Raw genomic sequence first — 22,259 nt, 5'->3', positions numbered from 1 at the left:
ATCCATGTCGGGAATACAAGGCTTAGTCACTCTTCTGACTGGAACTAAAGTGGAGCTGCAGAGTTTTTTTTTTCCTGTAAAAGATGCAGCATCAGAAATCTCCTCCTAACAACAAATATCCTCTATCCCAGGTATTGGCAGTTATCTGGATCAGTGATGTATCCCCATTAATTACCATACAGTAGGTCCTTTATTTTGTCTTGATTTGATTTTATTATTATTAGATTTTTTTTTCTATCTTTATTTAAAGTTGAAATGTTATATGAGGAGCCCTCTTCTTCAAGCCCCTTGAGGGTTTTTTGGGTCATGCCTCTAAAGTGTATTGATTTCTGTTAATGTTTGTCCACTGTTGATATTATTATGTTTTGTTGTATTTTAAACTGTACCAAATGAAAAAAATAAATGTATTGGCATATTTTTGGAGGATTCCCTCCAATTTTTTTTGGGATTCTTTATGGATTTCTTTGAAAAAGGGATGAAAAATAATTTGTGCAACATTTGCTCCAAGTTATGGATGAAATAGACTTATGTAAAGCACTAAACAAAATCAATTTTTACATCCTTTTGACACATTTTTTTTACTTTTATAAACAACATTAGTATATGATTAAAAATTTATTTAATCTCTTTTAGTCCAAATGTAGTCATCGGAATTTTAAATTGTAGTTAAATAAACTTAGTAAATCTGTAGAAGACTGACTTATTTATTTACATGTATTCCCTATTATCAGTATAATCAGCATAACTCCAACCCTTATGTTTATATTTTAATACTAAGTCAAGTCTACCAGTTAAAAGTGTTGTTGGCAAAATATTTTTGTCTAAATATTGCTAAATATGTTTGTCTTTTTCACAACTAAATAAAAATAATGAATCTCCTTATTTAAAAGCACCTTTCAGGCCAACTAAGAACACTTTACAATAAAAGACGGAACAACAAATACAGTGCAATACAATATAAAACATAATAACACAAAAAAGAAAAGAAAAAGGAACAATGTAGGAAAATAAAACATTGAATTACAGAGAATAAGCAGATTGGTAGAGATGGGTTCAAAGATACAGTATCTGTATTAACATGAATAATATTCTAAGCATAAACATTCGAAAGGATTGAGTCATTAGATGGAGAGGTAAAGAGACAAAGATCATGAAGCGAAACCGTCACATTTCTGAAATACTCAGACAGCTTTAATTATCTCCCAGCTCACTGTTCGACTCGCAGCTGGCTGATCCCTTTAGCAGACTTTACCTCAGTGTGCTTTTCCATCGGTCCTGAACTCCTCATTCAGGACTCCAGCTCTACCGCCCTTCTCTGGCAAGTCTAGAAGCGCCTCCATGACATCCAAAACCAACAACATAAACACTACAGTTATTGAGCCCTGCGGAGCCTCGTAGAGCGCTGCCTAGCTTAGCCGCCCACACTGGCACAAGTCATTGTTATTGTTGGCACCACGTCTGTCTGCGTCTGTATATTACACCTTTAGCATCATTGGTTCAACATCCCATCAGTAAATATACAAGAATGCTGTGTTGTGACGGCCACATGCATCAATGTGTCATACAAGAGGAACTCTTTTCTTAATGCGATCTGTAAAATCATGTGTTGGACTGCTGCACTTACAGGAGAACATGGAGAATATATTACATTTGAATGGCCCTCATTAGGCTGACAGTGAGGGAATGATTCAATTGAAATAATGTTATTTCAGAAGAAAAAATGTTCAAAACTAGACCAAGAATATTGATGTGGGGAAAAGAAATAAACCAATGAGGTTAACATTTTCCAACAAAATACTAAGAAGATATCCTGAGCAAGCAGAAACACCTCATACAGGACATTCCTCTGCTCTGAAACAAGGAAAAAATAAGTTGGTATAGTTCTCAATCAACCGTTTCAAAGGATTTGACTTTGAGTCACTGAGAGACTAAAATATTTACCAGTAATTAACACCAATAACTAACTAGAATATTTGCATTTCCTGAAAATTATTTCTCCACTCTCCAGATTGCACAGTCTGGAATCTGAATTCCTTACTGTATTGTTATTATGGGGGTAGAATGATCAATCATGGTACCATGATCAGGATCACTGATCCAGATAATTGTCAATATCTAACAAAGAGGAGACTTGGCGTTTGGCAGAGGTTTGCGCTCTCAGAGTTCTCTGGTTGACCATGTAATCAAGTTGCACCGCAGAAGCCTTGGTAGCAAGCTACGGTCTAAGGTGTGTCAAAGCAAAGGGACATCTGAAAAAAAGGACAGTTGGAGACTTTTCCTTTGGACAATTCACGTGCACACAGTTTGACCTCTGCACAAAGGAAGGAAACTGGGGCCACAAAAAAAATCCTTGCTGACCAAAAAACAACATTAATAAACATAAATTCTGCTTCGAAAGGCCAAGACAGGGACAGAACCAAGACCAAAGGCCAACCTTAAGGCCGGGACCTTGATAAGGTTTTTAATTATTAATAAACAGTCCAGAGGAGAAAGCACCTAAACAAAGGATCCAAAATTGAAAAATAAATCATTCATGAGCGCCACATCTCTTGTTTACGCCTCGGTGAAGTCACGCAGGTCATGGTATTCAGAACTTAACGACCAAACAGAAATTTGGTTCTTAAAGAAAAAAAAGTTGGCATGGAATTGGACGGGAAATTGTTTTTGTCAGAGCGGCGCTGACAAGAAGGAAGCAGTCAATCACTGAACAAAAGCACAGAGATAAAGCATTCATCCTCGCTGTGCTTTGCTTTTCCTCAAAAAACGTCAAAAGGAAGCTGAGAAAGCCTTTTTGTGCAGGTCACGAGACTTGCTGAGGAACGGATTCATGTCGACATATTTCCAGTGGAAGGAGATATCCTGAGTGTGCATGTTCCATTCATGTTAGAATTCCACAGAAGCAAGTCAGCAGATCTCATGTTTCAACACATACAATCCATTCAAGCAGACTATGGCTAAGACCTGAAACAGAGGCTTTACAGAGAAAAACAAGCATGAGTAAATCACCATAACAACCCATTGAGGAAGGGTTAACAAGGGCCACATCCAGGGTTGGCGTCAATTACATTTTTCAATTACAGTTAAGTCTTCAATAATCCATGTTCAGTTACAAATCAATTATGATTTCGGTGACCAGCATTTTTTCCAATTACAATTAAAATGACAATTATCAATTTTCCATTGAAAGTCAATTACAATTATGTTCTCAATTACTAAAGTTCAAACTCCATTAATCTCCACTGCTGAGCCTTTCATAAATAACCATAAAACATAACCTTCATGTTGTATTAGCTTTCTGTTAGCATCTCTTATGATAAGGGGTTGTTTTGACCCATGTCTTAATTCAGCTGTAAAATAAACTAAAAAACATCTTTCATCCAATTTGTTTTTCATCTCTTGGTTACTTCACTAGGCTTCCTTATCCATGAAAATATTTGTATTAATGTCTTTGGTTTGGGCGCCCAAGCCTTTTTTCTGTCAGTATACCACTCGATTTCAAAAAGATAAAATGATACTCAAGAGAACTGAAATGTAGTATGAAAACCTGATATGAAACATATTTTAATAATTATTATCTATGTATGTGTAAATTATAGAACTGTACTTTGGTTCCCCAGTTTTGCGTTTTAATTAAATTGTAGTTTTTATAGAATGTTCCATGCCAATTACAATTACAAAGTCAGCTGGAATATTTGCATTTCCTGAAGAAAATGCAAGTGAGGTTGCAGGTGCTGGCCCGCGTCGCACTGCATTAGCGTAGCATTAACATTACCTACCATTAGCATTAGCTGGCATTAGCATTATTGTGAGCATTAGGATTAGCGTAGTATTAGCCTACTATTAGCACAATATTAGCATTAGCTAGCACTAGCATTAACCGAGCAATAACAATAACCAAGCAATATCATTAGCCTAGCATTAACACTAACGTAGCATTAGCATTATCCTTGCTATATCATTAACCTAGCATTAGCATAACAATAGCAATAACCTGTCATTAGCAATCACCTAGCAATAACATTAATTTAGCATTAGCACTAACCTAGCATTCATCTAGCAATAACATTAGCTTACCATTAGCACTAACCTAGCATTCATCTAGCAATAACATTAGCCTACCATTAGCACTAACCTAGCATTAACATTAGCCCAACAATAGCATTAGCACTAACCTAATAGTAGCATTCACCTGCCAATAGCATTATCCTAGCATTAGCACTAACCTAGCATTAGCATCAACCTCACATTAGCATTAACTTAGCAATGACATTAACCAAGGATGCATTTACCAGCAGCCTTACTAATTACCTGAACTCAATTACAATTCAATTACGATGAGGGTTAGGGTTACAACAGATGTTTTCAATTACAGTTACAATCATAATTACAAGTAAATGTTAATTACGTGATTACAATTATAATTGAGCCCAACCTTGGCCACGTCTAGCTTTCATTTGTCTTTCCTATAAACTCCACAGGATTCATCTCCACTTCTGTGACAAAGTAGCCGACAGCTTCTCTTAATGATGTTTGGCCACCATCGAATTATCTCACAAACGAAGCTTCTTTGAGGCTTTTCAGGACAAAGTGAAAGTCAATACAAACGATAGTGTTTTAGACTCTCATCCTTTACATCAGCTTCACACAAACCTCATGAGTCGACAACAATCAAGTTTCAAAAGATGATTGTCTTTACAAAAAAAATAATTTAGCGTTTTAAAGTGGTTTTCTGCCTCGGCTGTATCTCTGGAGGTTTGACATAGACTTTATAGAGCTTAGCGCTTTATTGACGGATAGTATAGTTAAAGTCTCAAAAGGCTGTAAGGTGTATTGATCGGGTGCTTCTCAATTACTTATTGGAGACCCTCCTCCTGGATTTGAGCCCTGGAGGAAAACAGAATAGCCTTTTTACGCAGCTGGTCTGTATCATCAGGAGACAGTCTATTCAAACCAACAACTGATTTTTATCACTATGGGAACAGCAGAGGGTAAAATTGGATTCATTCTAATGATTTCTTCTCATTTTTAAAAATGAAAGGAAGTGATGCCTCTTAGGGCCAAAACAAACGTGAGAAAAGTGTCACGTTTGGATTTATAGAGACATTAATAATCACTTTACAGAAAGACTGCAGTTATAAAGCTATACACCTGTAACCCAAATTGCAAGGGTTGCTTTACCCTAAGTTGAACTAGCATTATGAAAACAAAATACTATGTGCATGGTCAAGATCTATAGCTGCGTTTGCATTACCTTTGGCAAAGCACAAAATCTAAATAGTGCAATAAAACTGATAATGAAACGCCTGAATTTGGAAAAAAAAAAAAAACCTCAAATATCGCAAAAAAGTTTTTACGCTTTCATGAGGAGGTTTTTCCAAAGTTTTGATGTTGAGATGTATCGTAAAAGCGCAATGGATACACTTTTTCCGCATTATAAGTCAAATGACGTACCGTACCTGGTCACATGACCACTTCTCTCCAAAAAAACATGGTCAAACATTTGTTGGCATTACACTACAGAAAATTATTATTGCCATATTAGACGTGAAACAACAAAGGATAACGGAGTGTTATAAGAAGGTTTTGAGGGTCCATCTTCCTGCAGCAAAGTCTCGTGGAATGAGATTTCACGGGAGTTACGAGGCTCCAAAACAGCCTTCAATTCTACTTTGTCAAAATATTAGAAATATTGCCTTTATTTTGTGAAAAACTGTAATGGAAACACAGCTAATGACAGGAGTAACTGACATGTAACTTTCATACCGTGCATGTTGTTTCATGGAAATATAATAATGATCTTTGTGCTATAACAATAAAAAAAAGCACACAGTGGGTTTCCAACCGTGTTCATCGCCATCAGCACAAAATATCTGTCCCAAATAAAAAAATTCACCTTCCCCTATGTGTTTTTATTTCCTTTTTACAACTCGAGTTTCACCCTTTCACAGCAGCTTTATACAGTAAGTTAGTGTAAAAAGAAGACCAAGAAATAATGAAGTTCTTCTTAATTTAGGCTTGTATGGAGGTAGATTTGTGTCTTTTTTTATTTTTCACTCAAATCACTAAGTCAAAAAAAATTTGACACTTTTTTCCTTGATTCTAAATATTTTTTGATTTATGTGATTTTCTTTTGATTTATTAAATAATAAAAATGAGATACAAATTTATTGAAGTCATCTCTTGTATTTAGGCCATATTATGGGTAGTAAATTAAACTCATCTAATGTATATAAAAAGAGAACATTAAGGTATATGACAGTAAGTAAGTAAGTAATTTATTTATGAAGCGCTTTTTGTATAAAATCACAAAGTGCTGTACAGAGTTGTGGTAAAAATGCAAGTGATACATGATAATTAGGTATGATGGCCTCTTCAGCTCTAGCACCGTTTCCAACTAATTTTTGACAAAAACATAATTTGACCACACCGAAGGATCACCTATATATTAATTCTGTGCATTACTCACTAAACTTTAACCAAAATGCCTAAAATTGGGATTATTTTGATTAATACTACAATACAATAGACTTCTTATCAAGGTGTCAGGAATGAATGAGGAATGAGGTCTGTTCTCATGTCTCAGATGCTGTTTGGTGAAGATGGGTTGTCAGCAGGTTTGGGGCCAATTACATTTTTCAATTACAATTGTGCCTTCGAATATCCGTGTTCAATAACAATTCAATTACGATTATGGTGACCGCCATTTTTTCCAATTATACTTAAAACCACAATTATTATTGTCCCCCTGAAAGTCAATTACAATTACATTCTCAATTACTAAAGCTCAAATACTTCCTTTTCCATGAAAATATTGTTATTAATATTTTTGGTGTGGGTGTCTGGGCCTTTTTTCTGTCAATGTACCCCTTGATTTAAATAATTTTAAAAATAATAAAAATAAAACTGTAACATATGGTTTTACAGTTTTGTGTTTAATTAAATTGTAATTGAATTTTCATGCCAATTATAAAGTCAAGTATCTGAACTCAATTACAATTCAATTGCTATTACAACAGAAACAGATTTTCCCATTACAATTACAAGAATAATGATAATTGTAGCATTGACCTAGCAATAGCATTAACCGAGCATTAGCACTAACCTAGCATTAACATTCACCTAGCAATAGCATTAGCACTAACCTAGCATTAGCGTTAACCTAATAATAGCATTAGTCTAGCATTAGCACTAATCTAGCATTAGCATACACCTAGCAATACCATTATCCTAGCATTAGCACTAACCTAGCATTAGCATCAACCTAGCATTAGCATCAACCTAGCAATACCACAGCAACAGATGTTTTCAATTACAGTTACAATCATAATCACGCCATAATTGTAAAGAATTATCAACTACGCGATTACAATAATAGTCTTGCCAGATAATGTCCTGCATGCATTTGTTCATAAACTAAAGGATGAACATGCTGTTAATCAGATTAATCCTCTTTAGCTCCAAACCGGCTCAAAATTAAAATATTCAGAGATGAGAGCTGAGTGGACAGTAGAGAAAAGCAAAGCTAGCTGAAGCTATCCTACATCGAAATATAAACCCTGGAGATTTGTGTTGTATTAAAAGGAACATAATGCTATTAGTCAGCAGTTTCTATCATCCCAGCTGTTCCAACACATCCACTGTGTAAACAGTGTCAAATGTTAAACCTGAGTAATCTGCACAGTGACAGCTGAGAGCAGCAGTGTGAGGGAGGAACATACAACCTCCAAGTCCATCTGATAACAGCAGGAGATTTCTTTGCTTGTGTGTAATGTGTTTTTGTGTTTGTAGCCGAGCGCTAACAGCTCGCTAACACACAGTTCAACCGTAAGGCCCGTGTGTGGGTGAAGGGTCACGTTAAAACACGCTGGACCTCCTGTTCCAGTGTTAGTAAAACATCTGGTGGTACAAAACAAACAGAAGCAGATCACACTGCCAGAGGCGGAGTTTGAGAATCTTGCCCACGGGGGGGGCGGGCAAAAGAAAAAATAGAATTCAATATATAGACCGTCTCGAGCTTCGCGCCAGCCACAATGTGTGTAACATATACAATAATGTAAAAAAAAAAAAAGATTAGTATCATATTTGATAATGTTGACTAAAAAAATTTGCGTCGACTCGTCGTTCATTGTAAATTAATCATAAAAACAGACCGGTGTCATGTACTGAGTTCACATGTGCACTATAGGAAAATGAATTTTTGTTATGAAAAATGATAATTCCTTTTGGTTTTGGTTTTGTTTTTAAAGTGAACGGAAGCATGTTTTATTCATTTATTGGATTGGGTTAGGGTTATAAGCTCAGTATGGAAATACACCGGCGGCTGCTTTCTGCTTCGTTTTTGCTGCAGTACCGTACATGAACTGCTGGTGTCACTTAACCATTTACATTGAGAAGAAGAATTGCACAACAGAAAACAGAAAAAGAACCAACCTAAAGTCTCAAAAGTTTGGAACCATTTCACTGAAAACTTAAACTAATATTTTCAAAAGAACAACAAATTATTTCATATATTTTTGTACAGTCACTGTGTTTTATGGCACTTAAAATATGTGTATATTATGTACATTATATTAAGAATTGTATTTTTTTAAATGAATTTGGGAAGTCTATCATGAAAACTTTTGACCTATATATAAATCTAGCAAAATCAAAAATTAAAAATCCAACTGCTTCTACGGCTGGTCAATATAGCGAGATTCAAGATATATTGAGTTTTCTATTTTGATGATATAGAAAATTACAATATCACAAATATCAATCTGTATAATTTTCTATAGCTCTGTTTTATGAGTTGCTGCTTTTGCTACTAGAGCAGCATGAAAAGCACAGTTTGATGGATTTCTGAGTGCATCCTAACCACAATATTGTGCAGTTATTTGTTAGTAAATGTGCCAAGCAAATGTAATCCAGAATTTTCTTTCTGGTAACATTTTATTTGAATTAAAACATATTGAGATGTATATCTTTAATCACCATTTTGAGAAAAAATATTGAGATATGAGTTTTGGTCCATATCGCCCAGCTCTAACTCCTTCTAAAATCTCAGATACAAGCAGTCCGATACATAATTTGTTGTTGTTTATAGTGATTTATTTTTTAAATATTCCAATGTTTAAGGTTAAAATGTATGTAATACATTGTTTTATAATAAATGGGTGCGTTATTCCCATACATACTGGTGCTGATTATTAATCTCTGAGTAAAACCTCTTGATCAAGCCTCTTCTTAACATTCCACACTACAAAATAAGTAATAAAAGTACGTATCATTCGTGCTTATATCAAATCGGAATCCTTATCGGTATCGGCCAATACTAAAGGCAGCATTATTGGCATCGTATCGGAAGTGAAAAAGTTGTATCGGGACAGCCCTAAAAGAGTGCATGGGTCTAATTGTCTCAAAGGGGAATTCTGCCTTTGCTTTTTCTATAAAAGGTAACACAACAACATCCTGCACCAGGACAATAAGTGATGTGAAGAGACACAACAGAAGGAAACAGGAAGTTGGAACTGTAAAGAAGTGAATGCAGGATGGAGAACGAGAGGCAGGTGACGTACTGTAAAACATCATCCATCCATTACTCCCAGTACAGGCGTCCTCTGTGTTTCAGTAAAACCGTCTCACGCTCTGTGCAACTAATAGGTTGTAATGATGTCCACACAGGGCCATCCATTCTTTTAAAAAGCCTAATGAGAAGGGGGTCCGAGTGGAAGCCCCTCACAAGTACAACAGATTAGCAGCTGCCGTCAAAGAGGCTGCAATGAAAATACAACCACAGGATAAGTGCAGGACGGAGGATTACTGAGAAGGAATGTATTGGGATTGATGGGGAAACCATGCTGGGACAGGACCATATAGTTTGGTTTAGGACAGAGGTTCCTCACCTTTTTTGGGTCATGACCCTATTTTGATATCACAAATGTCCGAGACGTTATTAGAATTAGTTTTTGATTATGTTTATTAGAAAAAGTGACAAGTGACAAGATGTACCACCTCAGATATTTGGTATTTGTGAGAGTTTAAGTATAAAAAACAGCTGTTTGATTTTTATTGTGTGTGATGTGTTCATTTGAAAAACAAGTTAAAAATATTATTTATTTTATTTTTTTTACCAATTACTAGACATTTAAGGGGACCGCATTTTAATTCCAGGCGACCCCACATCGGGTCAAATCACCAAGGTTGAAAAACACTGGTTTAGGACATTAAAATACATTAACAGGAAAGTCTATAGAGAAATTGGTGGTCAATTTTTTTTTTTTTTAAAGGCAATTCTGCAGAAAACCAGGACTGGACTTTTAGAGTTCTATGCCGAACACAAGCTGAAACACAAAAAGGGTTTTGATAAAAAACAAAGTACAAAGACCACACAAACAACAACAACAACAACACATTGTCATTGCTCGCTCTGGAAGCAAACAGTGCACTAGTGTGTGTAACATGACATCACTACAAAGCCTGAGTGAACAAGCATCAACAATACTGCATTGGCCTCCATCTTTACTCACGTATTAGTTAGAGTTATAGACTGTTTAATACCACTAACAATAACTGTAACCACATTGACATCCCACCCTAAACCCAATTTTTAATTTCCATTTGCACATTTTTTGTTGTTTTTTTTGTAATCGATGTATGTCCCACATTTTTCCACTATTATCCTATGTTTGTATGTATTTTTATAATGTGTTGCTGCAAATGTGAATTTCCCCTCTGAGGATCAATAAAGGTCTGTTCTATTCTAGTTAATTCACAGATTTATTATACCAGTCACAGCTTCATGATCCTTCCAGAAATATCAAAGTAAAGAATTGTATTTGGTAGGGGTGTCTCAATCCGATATCGGATATCTGTCCGATATCAGCCTGAAAACAAATATTGGATTCAAATTTCCGAATTTCCAATTTTTCATTTTTTTTTCCCCCCAATTCATTTTTGGTTTATTTTATTCAATTGTAGATTATTGTAGATATCATGTTTAAGGTCAAAATTCATGTAAACAATTGGTTAATAATAAATGGGTCAGTTTTTCTCATACCTACTGTTGCTGACTCGTCTCTGTTCTCTGTTTGAGTAACATCACTTGATCGAGCCTTTTCTAACAGTCCATTCCACACTACAAAATAAGTATTTTTTTTTTTTTTATTAAAGAAAAAAATAATTATTAAAAGTCTGCATGATTCATGCTAATATCAGATCAATATCGGTATCGGCCGTTACGCAAGGCTGCAATATCGGTATTATATCGCAAATGGAAAAGTTGTATTGAGACATCACTAGTATTTGGACCTATTGCATTAAAACAAAAATTCAAATGAACAAACATGAGGATATGACTTAATTAATTAAATATTATAAAGATGACATCTTTTAAAACATGCACAGATAGATGACCGTGTCACTCATTCAGTACAGATTAATGAACCTGCAGAGGTCATGCACTCATTCACACACACACACACACACACACACCTGCATCCCCCCACCCCCAGCTGACCTACCTCTAGTCTGCCCATCTGTCTCCAGATCATCCAAAGCTACATGTATTACCAGTATCGGGGTAGTAGAAGTGACTGTGCTGCTGCTCAGAGCAAACCTCTATCCAACTGATTTACTGCAAACTAATCAGCACATTCCCCTAAAACGTCAATGAAAAGAGGAGGTTCCCTGCACGCTGAGCCGAGCGCCCTCCCACTGACTCGCTGTGCTACCATGACCCTCTTTGGATGTCTCTCCCAATAGGTAGGTACCATAGTCTCTTCCCACCATCAGCTGCTTTTCCACACACACACACACACACCCACACACACACCCTGACACACGCCTCTTTAGTGTGCGAGCATTTATTCAGCTGCTGCATGTGTCGAGGCCTGTGGTTTAGTGAGAACAGGATCTGAGTTTGCATGTTCCTGTTTAGCAAGGTCACTGATTGTGTTTTGTCTTTTGAGCTGATTTTGGACACAGAGTGCTGCCGAAGGACAAACCTGAGCCCTTAGTCACAAACGTCCTTAGATTAACAAAGCGGAATCAGGGAATCTATTTTAGTTTTTGTTAATTCAGTAAATTAAAACATGATGGACATTGTTTGTAATAAAACTCACAATTCTATCAATAAAATGAAATATACAATACGCTCTTTGATAATGGCAGTTATCGAAGTCAGTGATCCTGATGATTGGACCAAGATCATTCACACCTTAAAGCAGTGGTGTTAAACTCATTTTAGTTCAGGGGCCAAATACAGACCAGTTTAAGCTTAAGTGGAACACAGATCTTAGGTGGGAAAAAGAGCAAATTCAATATTAATGTGCCCTGGTTTGCACTTCCACGTATAAATGATATATAAACGATAAAGGATATCAGTCCCTGTATGATCTTCATGCAAATTTGAGAAATGTTATGGAATAATTTGAGGAAAATTTGTCAGATTTAAAAAAAATTTTGAGTTCTTTCAACAATTTGAGACGAAAAATTAATGCCAAATTTGATGCTCTAAAAGGGCCCGATTTGGCCCACGTTCCTTGAGTTTGACACGTATTATCTAGGCCAGTGATTCCCAATATTTTTCATCCCGTGTTCCCCCTTTTGCATTTTTGTCAAATGATCTGTTCCCCCTTCATATCATTAGTTTGACACATAGAAGTCATTTCTAATCCCATTAATAACCATACAGGGGGTTCAAATGTATGAGAACCCCCATTTTTTTCAACATTCTCGATGAAATGTGCAATGCAGATCCGATCCGGATGAATCTCTTGGGGGTAATTGAGGAACAAACCTGACATAACTGAGTCAAATTTATTAAAGATCGGTCGATTTGGAACCAAAATATGATTTTTTTTTTATTTCGTCATTGATGAAAGACAGGAATTTTTGAATTTCTAAAATCAGTATTTTATTAAAATGTTATGAAATCTTCCATGGCCGATAGTCCATCTCTGGTTAAAATTGTCCAAATCCATTAGGTACTTTTGACATAATCCTGCTTACAATCAAACACATAGATAAACGACAGTGAAACTAGGCAGAAAAATTAGGTAAACAAATCTGTGAATGAAAATGTATTGACATTCTTTAGCTTGTTTACGTAATATTGCACATAAAGGCATGTGAAAACAATTAAACATAAAAAAATATTAATTAATTTATAAAAAAAAAAAAAAACCTTTATTATTCCCAGAGGGGTGATTAGAAGGGCAAGGAGTGGCATATTAAAAACGTCAATAATACACACACATGCAGCAAAAATAAGGGGTTGATAAGGTTCCAATGAAGGCCATGAGAGTGTCAAATGCAAATTATACAAATTATTAAAAAATTATAATGAATAAAATAAAAATGTATATACATTTATATTCATGTACATAAATAAGTATAAATACACATCATAAACAGATTTCTTTAGAAAACATCCCAAGCAAGATTGTTTCCAGCTTTACAAATGTAATTTTCTAAAGTCTAAATTAGGGCTGAACAATTTTGGAAAATCGAATTGCGATTTTTTTTTCCCCCTCAATATTGCGATTGTGATTTAATATGCGATAAATTTTTTCAAGGGCCTCTTGTCATGTATTTTTCAATGAACACAAGCAATAAATTAATCTAATAAATCATAGCAAACAATTTCAGATTTATTTAAACTTTAAATAAATATAAAATATACATTTTAAAGCACAGATTACAACAATGAAGCAAACTAATCTGTGGCTTTACCTCTTCAATGTGTCTAACTTCACATTTCATGAAACATGTACACATGTCAACGCTCTCTGAACTTAACAGGACAGTACAAGACATGACGAAAAGAAAAAAAAAAAATGAGAAAACAAAAAAATGCAGCTTTTGCGATTAGAAAATCGCGTTTTATGATATCGCAATAATATCGCAAATGCAAATAATTCAGCCTTAGTCTTAATTAGAATATTGTTCGTGTTATTTTGGTCTATTTTGCGCAGACTTAAAATGTCTGCCTTGTGGACAGTAAAAGTAAAAAATAAACCTGGGTTTAAAAGTCGTGATCATCTCACTGAGGATGAGTCTGTGGGACTTCATAAGGTGGTGAAAACTCTGCTTTCATTGGTCTTCTCCTCCATTGATGGCACACCAAAGACTTTTTTTAAGTCCTCGCTGTCCTTGACTGACTCACGCTGTGAATGATTTCTCACTTTTGTTTCAGTGAATCAGCCACAGACACACAGTGGGAAGCAGATTACCATAAGACCTCTATCAAGTAGACACAGGAGACTTTCCTAAGCTGTTCCACCAACAGATGGAGCTGGTGTACAGCTGCTCACCGACACCATCATCCTACTGGTGGAGGAAATACACATGATCAAAAAGATCCACATCAATCTGTGTGCAGACGGAGTGAGGAAACCTACTGGGGTGAGGTAGAGCTGCAGTGGGAGGGGTTTGGGATTGACGGGAACAAAAAGTGCTGGAGGAGAAGTGATGGAGCTGATTTAGGCTGCAGGCAGACACGGCCACCAGACACACGTCTAGTATCATGCATGTACTTTATAAATAGAGGAAAAACTGTGAAAAACAAATACAATGCAACACTGATGAATCTTAACATATAGTTTATTATATTTAATATATGCATTTTGATACAAACCTATCAGCGAGGTGGTAGTTAGCGTCACCATCTCTTAAGGGTGTAAGGAAACACTCAAAACATGCATGTAAGGTTTTACCTGTCCTTATGAGGCCCAATTTTAAACAAAAAACAAACATTTTTTCCGTGACAGATAGATTTTTTAGTTTCAGAACGTAAACTGTTTTTTTTATCTGTTTTCCACGACAACAGAAAATCAAAGGCCCTAAGTGTGTTAAGTTCTCTAATGAGTAAATATTCTATGTAATGTTTTGGTTTGGATTTTTTTTGACATTGTGTGTTCTCTTAATAATAAACCAAAAAAGAAAGTTTAAATTAATTACATTTTATTTTCCCTATCAGCTTTTAAGGCAAGCCTTCTACATCCATATATTTATTAAACAGGTTTAATTATGCTAATGAGGGTCTGACTTTTTAGATGGTTTCACATCTTCAACATATTTCAACAATTTTCATCATATCTTCTGCATTATTTCACAGAGGGTTCATTGGCTATAAGCTAATACTAGGCTAGTGCTAATGCTGGGCAAATGCTAAGCTAATGCTAGGTTAATGTTAACGCTAGGCCAATGTTAATGCTCGGTTAAGGCTAATGTTAGATAATGCTAGTTAATGCAAATGCTAGTTAATGCTTACTAATGCTAGGCTATTACTAGCTAATGCTAGGCTAATGCTAACTATTGCTAGGCTAATACTAATGCTAGCTCATGCAAATGCTAGCTAATGCTAGACTAATACTAGCTAATGTTAATGCTAACTAATGCTAGATACTGTAAATGCTAGTTAATGCTAAACCTAACTAATGCTAATGTTAACGCTATAGGCTAATGTTAACGCGAGGCCAATGTTAGGCTAATGCTAGCTAATACTAAGCTTATACTAATGCTAGATATTGGGAATGCTAGTTCATGCTAATTCTAACTAATGCTAATGCTAGGTTAATACTAGTTAATGTTAATACAAGGCTAATGCTAGGTTAATGCTAATACAAGGCTAATGCTAATGCTAGCAAATGTTAATGCTAGCTAATGCTAATACTAGGTTAATGCTAAGTTAAAGCTATGCTAATGCAGTGTTTGACGAAAGCGGGCCTGCACCTGAATCCTCCCTTTTCTTCAGGAAATGCTAATATTCTAGTTGTATTTTATTATTCCTTCCACCTTTAAAGCATGTTTTCTACGTCCATGTATTTGCCAAACAAGGTTTAATCATCACGTTAATGAGGGTCTGACTCGTATCCAACCTGAATGAAAATTCAGTGAGAGGCAGTGACGACAAAAAGATGAATGATGCCTGTTAAACTGAAGGCAGAATGAATCGCAACGTGTTCAGATCCAAGAGGCCAGTTGCCAAGGCAACAGCTTAGGATGACAGAAGAAAAGTGTCGGCCATACCAATGCGCAACTTCTTATAAACATAAGGGGGTAAGGGGGGCACGTTTACACACAGCCCAAAGCAATTAGTCCAATCAGGGGTAAACGTTCATCTTTAATGACTGTTTACCAGTCTCAGTCCCAGCCTCCCTGACAGCAGCAGGCTTTTTTCCACTCTCGTGTGCTAATTTCACTTGTCACTGGCCCACATAAACAAAGATCCAAACACATATTTTGCAAACACATTTTTAAAAGTCTTGGTTATTAACAAAAACGCAAAAGCCTCCCCTCACACTAGAAATCAACGTTGTAAAGATATTAGCATTAATAAAAGTCCTGTACAATGATGTGGTAATGTTAAGATGTCTGCCCGTAGACTGTGTTTTATACCCATTTATTCACCGGTGCATCACAGGCTGGGGCTGAGCTGAAAGGCCCCCAAAGGGACTGCTGCTCTGTTTTATAGAGTAAATGCTCTGTCGTTCCATTATCAACTCCCCCTTTCCCCCTGACCCAACCACACCTTGCTCTCCCCAGCATAAATCAAAGCCTATCCAGATAACTAAGAGAGTTGGTGGATTACAGACTATTTATCACCCCAGACTCCATCGGCTCAGCTTGTTCAGTGTTGGTATACAGTACACACAGTCACGTAGGAATCATTTGCATTCATAACCAACGCGTTGAGAATGACAAATAACCTTTAAATTAATATATTTTTCATGCAAGTCTCCAAACTCTGCAGCTGAAAGATTAATAAGCCACTGGACACCTCAGTGCACACATGCACCTGTGCATGCACACCACAAGAGCTGCAGTGCAGCAGCATGAGCTCATCACTCTTCCCTTCTCTCTACCCCTCCTCCCTTTCCCCCCCCCCACCCCCCTCCTCCTTTGGTTGCCATTACATAAGTTAATGCAGCACGCAGCCTCATTATTCCCCATCGAACAGAAGACGCAAAAGAACGTGGCAGCATCAAACGTAGAAATGCATGTGGAATAAAAGGCATGTGGTGTTTTTTCAGAATAAAACGAGAACACTGCTTTAATCACATGAATGGAAAATGAATTCCGACATTTTTTTTCACTCCTTGGACCGAGTCTCTGCTTTTTTCATAATGAGGCACTTTAAACAGCAGAAAAATGCTCTCCTTGGATGAAGGATTCGTTGAGTATCAGAGTAAACAAACAAACGTGCCCTGCCAGATGATGATTAGCATTAAAAAGCAAGACAGATCACCATAACGTGAGCAGTGCGACCATAATTAGCTCTACAGTAATCAAGCAAAGAGGAAAATACCATTTTAAATCTATTATATTTGTGCAGAGGTGAAAGTAACGGATTACAAGTGCACACATTACTGCAATTGAGTTGCTTTTATAGTATATACTTGTACTTTTTTGCATATACTTCTAAATCAGTAATTTTACTTGTACTTTAGTACATTTTAAAAGAAGTAAAGTAATTTTATTCCTACACCCAACCATAACAGAGGAAATTCATTTTCTCTTCTTTATGAAGGCACATTGAACATAATCCGTATAAGATTTATTACCAAAAATGAACGTGGGGTTAAAGTAACTAGTAACTTTTACATTGAGCTACTTGTTCTTGAGTATTTTATGTATGACTTACTTGTACTTGGGTACAATTTCAATCAAGTAACAGTATTTCTACTTGAGTAAGATATATCAATACTCTTTACATGCATTTGTGTTTTGAAGAATTTGTCCTAATAACTAACATTTAAACATTTAAAGTGCTTTAAGCTGATCCAGCTAATGTTCTTCTGGTAGAGCCGTGCATGTAAATTATTCATTGATGTGTGGACTGCAACTGTTACACAGATCAGAAAAACAAACACTGTTGCCCTAATAAACCCAAAGTTACATTAATATTATTTTATGGAAGTGAACACTAACATATTTTTTACCAAGAGAATTGAGAGTGCAAACCCCCACAGAACTCCAAACCAGATATTCAGTTATGTGGATCATTGATCCTGATCATGGTACCATGATTATTAACACTTTAAAGCCTTGGAATACATTTATATCCTCATTAATAATGATACAGTAGGTCAAAATGTATGTACGTACCCCCCACTTTTTTTTTTTTTCGAAAAATAGCGACGAAATGTGCAATCCAGCTCTGATCTGGATAAAACTCAGATTATTGATAATCAAATTTCATTAAGATCAGCCAATTACAAACCAAGATGTGAATTGGTGAAATTTTGCCAATGATATATAAGGATTTTTTTTTAATTAATGCAGAACTAATCCAGTATATTGATCCAGATCCCCTCCAAAATGTAATGGAATCTTCCATGATGTAAGGCACACGTACCAAACTCAAGGCCCGGGGGCCAAATCCGGTCCTTTTACGGCATCAAATTGGGCCCGCTACAGAGAGTAAAACTGAAAGAAAATCCACAAAATTTGCAGAATTCAGTTTTCCACTTCTATATCACGTGACGGCAGTCATTTTTAATAGGGATGTCCCGATACAACACCGATATTGCATATTGGTCGATACCGATATCGCTCCGATATCGACACGAATCATACATACTTTTTTTTACCAATTTTGTCGTGTGGAATGTTAGAAAAGGCTTGATGAAGTGATACTAAACAGAGAACAATAGTCAGCAACAGTAGGGATGAGAAAAACTCACCCATTTATTATTAACCAATTGGTTACATACATTTTAACCTTCAACATAATATCTACAGTATTTTACAATTGAATAACCATAATATATATCGGAGATTTGAGATGCACTTCGATAAAATCTGATATTTGTTTTCTGGCTGATATCGGACCGATCTAAATTTCTCTCAATCTTTCCGAAATCTTGCAAATTTTCCTTAAATTAATCCACAAAATTTCCCAAAATTCAGGGAAATGTAAGTGAAGTTACTGCAGTGAATGAAATACGCATATACTTCATCATTTTAATATCATTTATATGTGGAAGTGCATTCATGAATTTGTTTTTATTCCCACCTAAAATCTGTGGCCAACCTAAAGTCAGAATGGTCTGTATTTGGCCCCTGAACTAAATGACTTTCACACCCCTAGTGTGAGGTTTAATTGCGTGTAAAATGTTGCCCAACTCCCTAAAGTACTTTAGACGTCATCCTGAAATAAGTTAAACCAACAAATAAATGTGTGCATGTGATCATTTTACTTTAGCGGAGGTAAAAATATACTGTATAAATGGAAAGAACCCAAAGTCACATATCTGCAGTGTTGAGTAAGCAGTAAATTCACAGACGAGAGGTGGAAATGTGCCGAGTCATCTCCAAGAAACCTGTGACTGTGAATGTGTGTAGATGTTTGTGTGCGTGTGTACACAAAGACACACTTCTATATAAAAATAAGCCTTTGGGGCTGTTTAATTATAGTCGCCCCACCCACCAAAGCCTGAAGAACCATCTCCCTGTTCTGCTCGCACTAAATGCAACTAAAAAACGACTACTGTATAATTGCGTCCCGACTTCTCCATCATCCGGACATTTTCTTTAACCAGCCAGCAGCTTCCACCCAGACACGTCTAAGCTTTTCCAACCAAAGGAGGTGCTTGATTTATTTAAACTCACCACAGTGGAACTGCAGGCTCGCCTCGGCCCGCTGCTACTTTTCCATTACATAGAAGACATCACTTCTCATGTATACAGTTTACCATAAAACAAAAAAGCAGCAAAAGGGTTACAGTCTGCACCGATGTCATCCAGTCACCAACTAAAGCTGCTTACCATGGATCACAAAGTCGACCTTCTACTTCACTCAGATGAGACGCCACAGGCCTTAGTTCAGTGATCAATGTTGTTCAGTCAGAGGAGAAGACTAAGCACAAGAAGAAGAAGGAAAAAAAAACTCTGCACCCACATGCATTAAATAAGTAATGCTCCTGGCGTCACTGTCTTTGTGCAGGGCCAGGTAGATCAGATGTACACTGGAGTCTATGGTGTCACTGCAGAAATATTCACCATTATACAAATAAATTCTTTAAAAATCATACAATGTGATTTCCTGGATTGGTTTTTTCATATTCTGCCCCTGTATCTATGCTGAAAATTACTTTTTAAGTGGGACAGCTTGCAGAATCATTGGCTGCTAGGGTTGGGCGATATATCGAGATTTTTATTTTGGGGCTACAGAAAATTACAATATTGCCTATATATATATATATATATATCAAGTTTATTTTGTTTTAAAATACTTGTTTTAGGAGTCGCTGAAATGGAAATTAAAAGTTGCAAATTAGAGTGGCCAAAAAAGGACAGAAGAAGTGGTGAAAAGGGTTCAGTGTCAATATAGGAACAGTTAGTTTAAACTGGCAAATAATGGGCATGACAAACAGGGAATGTGGTTAAATTGTCAAAAATAAGCATGAAATATGTTGAAAAGCGGTTAAAAGTAACAATAATGGGTCAACATATGTAACATTAGATAGAAACAGTGGTTTAAAAGTGCTGAAAATGTCTTGAAAGTAGTAAAAATGTGAAGAAAAGATATTGAATATGATAGAGAAGTGGAAAAAATGCATTAAAAAAAGCAAAAATATGGCGAGAAAAAGTGATGAAAATAGGTTAAATTATGGCAAGTTTGGTCTAGTTGCAGAAACAGGGTAAAAACTAAACAAAAATGGGCTCAAATTGTTTATAAAATATTCTTAGTTTCTTAAAGGCATCTGGCGACCCCCTCTTAGTGTCTCGCGACCCCAAATCGGGTCCTGACTCAAAGTATGAGAACCACTGCCCTAAACAAGCCAAATACTTTTTTGCCCCACTGTACATTGCTTTGTAAATCTGACTGTAAATGATGTTTCTCCATTAATTCACTTCTATTTTAAGTTATATTTTTGGGGTTTCCCCCCATACACCCTATTAGACATGAGGAAGTCTAGACGGCAAAGAGGAACTGAGAGGCTGAGAAAGAACTCGGCTCAAATAATCTATAAATAATCCAAGTGATTTGCTTTGGCTGGTATCAACTCCACCAACATGAAGCCATGTGATCCGCTCCCTAATTATCGCTTTACTTTTAGAGACGCACTGCTGCATTTCCATTACAGATAAAAAATAACTGACATCAATCCACAACCACTTAATTCATTATGTCACCCATGGGTGGTGACACGGTTACAGACATTTCCTGTTTTACAAGTCTCTCCGTAATTCAGTCTGAACTCTGTGCAAACAGCATAAATGTGGATATTTAAGAACGTTATCTAAGTCATGTATATACATGCTGTAAATCAGTTATAGAACAGCATTCACTGCATTCATTTGTTTAAACTAAGGCTACATTTATTTACAATATAATTACTGGGTTCTATCCTTATATTTCTTGTCTGGAAGTTATAAATTAAGCTAAGATGCAACATAAATAAGGTGGATTAAAAATCATCCATTTTTTATTTTATTTATTAGTTATTGCCTGGACGATACACTGAGTTTACGATACGATACAATAAACGATAATGGGATAACAATACATTACCAAAAAAGGCTTTTTGAAAAAACCCTTTTGTTTTTATTTGACTAAATCTGGACATACGTTTTAATATCTCAATATCTTGTTGCACAATATATTCTCCCACCATGAGCTTGTATCTACATGTTCAAGCACAATTTCAGAGGTAAAGTAGACTTTTTGAATTTCCAAAAGAAATGACGCGTGACTTTTTACTTCCCTGTAAATTTTCTTCTGTCTTTGTAAAGGTTTCGTAAAAATTAAAACTAAAAATATTGTTTTTACTTCTGCTGCGTGAGGATGTTTTTTAAAGTTGACACCCTTTGAGAAGTAAAAAAAAAACCTCTCATGAATAATGAAAGCTTATCAAGCCAATAATTAATAAGCATCTGCCAAAAGATACAACTCCATTCACCATGTAATAAAATAATAAGACAATTAGAAAAATAACAGCGTTACAAGCTTGGGTGTAATTATTGTATCAACTTACATGACACGCACACATATGAAATATAATATGTAATTGTAATGCACAACACACAATGAATGGGTATATTAATTACACTAGATATGGGCAACTGGCAACTTGTTTGTTCCCAGAACAGATTCCTCAAAAATTTTAACTTCATGTGTTGGAAGGCCGACATAATAAATAAAAAAAACGCAAAATGCACAAAATGTCAACAAAAATACACAAAGTGGCAAGAAAAACACATGTACAGAGTTAAAAACTACGAAATGACTCGTACAACACAAAAAAGACAACAGAACCACAAAACCACTT

At 35.9% G+C, this 22,259-nt stretch overlaps 1 protein-coding gene across 9 annotated transcripts in view; it reads right to left on the bottom strand.

Annotated features, from left to right (window-relative positions):
• LOC114466710 (IQ motif and SEC7 domain-containing protein 1-like) overlaps positions 1–22,259 on the bottom strand; it is a 153,015-nt gene that overhangs the window by 39,845 nt on the left and 90,911 nt on the right. The window contains exon 1 of one of the 9 annotated variants that reach the window (XM_028452368.1): positions 19,753–19,820. The exons of the other annotated variants lie outside the window; for them this stretch is intronic. The gene's annotated coding sequence lies outside the window, so the exon portion shown is untranslated. Of the gene's footprint in view, positions 1–19,752; positions 19,821–22,259 lie in introns of those variants that run through there. 9 annotated transcript variants of the gene reach the window in all.

Source organism: Gouania willdenowi, chromosome 7, assembly GCF_900634775.1.
Source record: "Gouania willdenowi chromosome 7, fGouWil2.1, whole genome shotgun sequence".
Classification (NCBI taxonomy): Eukaryota; Metazoa; Chordata; class Actinopteri; order Blenniiformes; family Gobiesocidae; genus Gouania; species Gouania willdenowi.
This window is presented reverse-complemented; position numbering and strand designations above follow the sequence as displayed.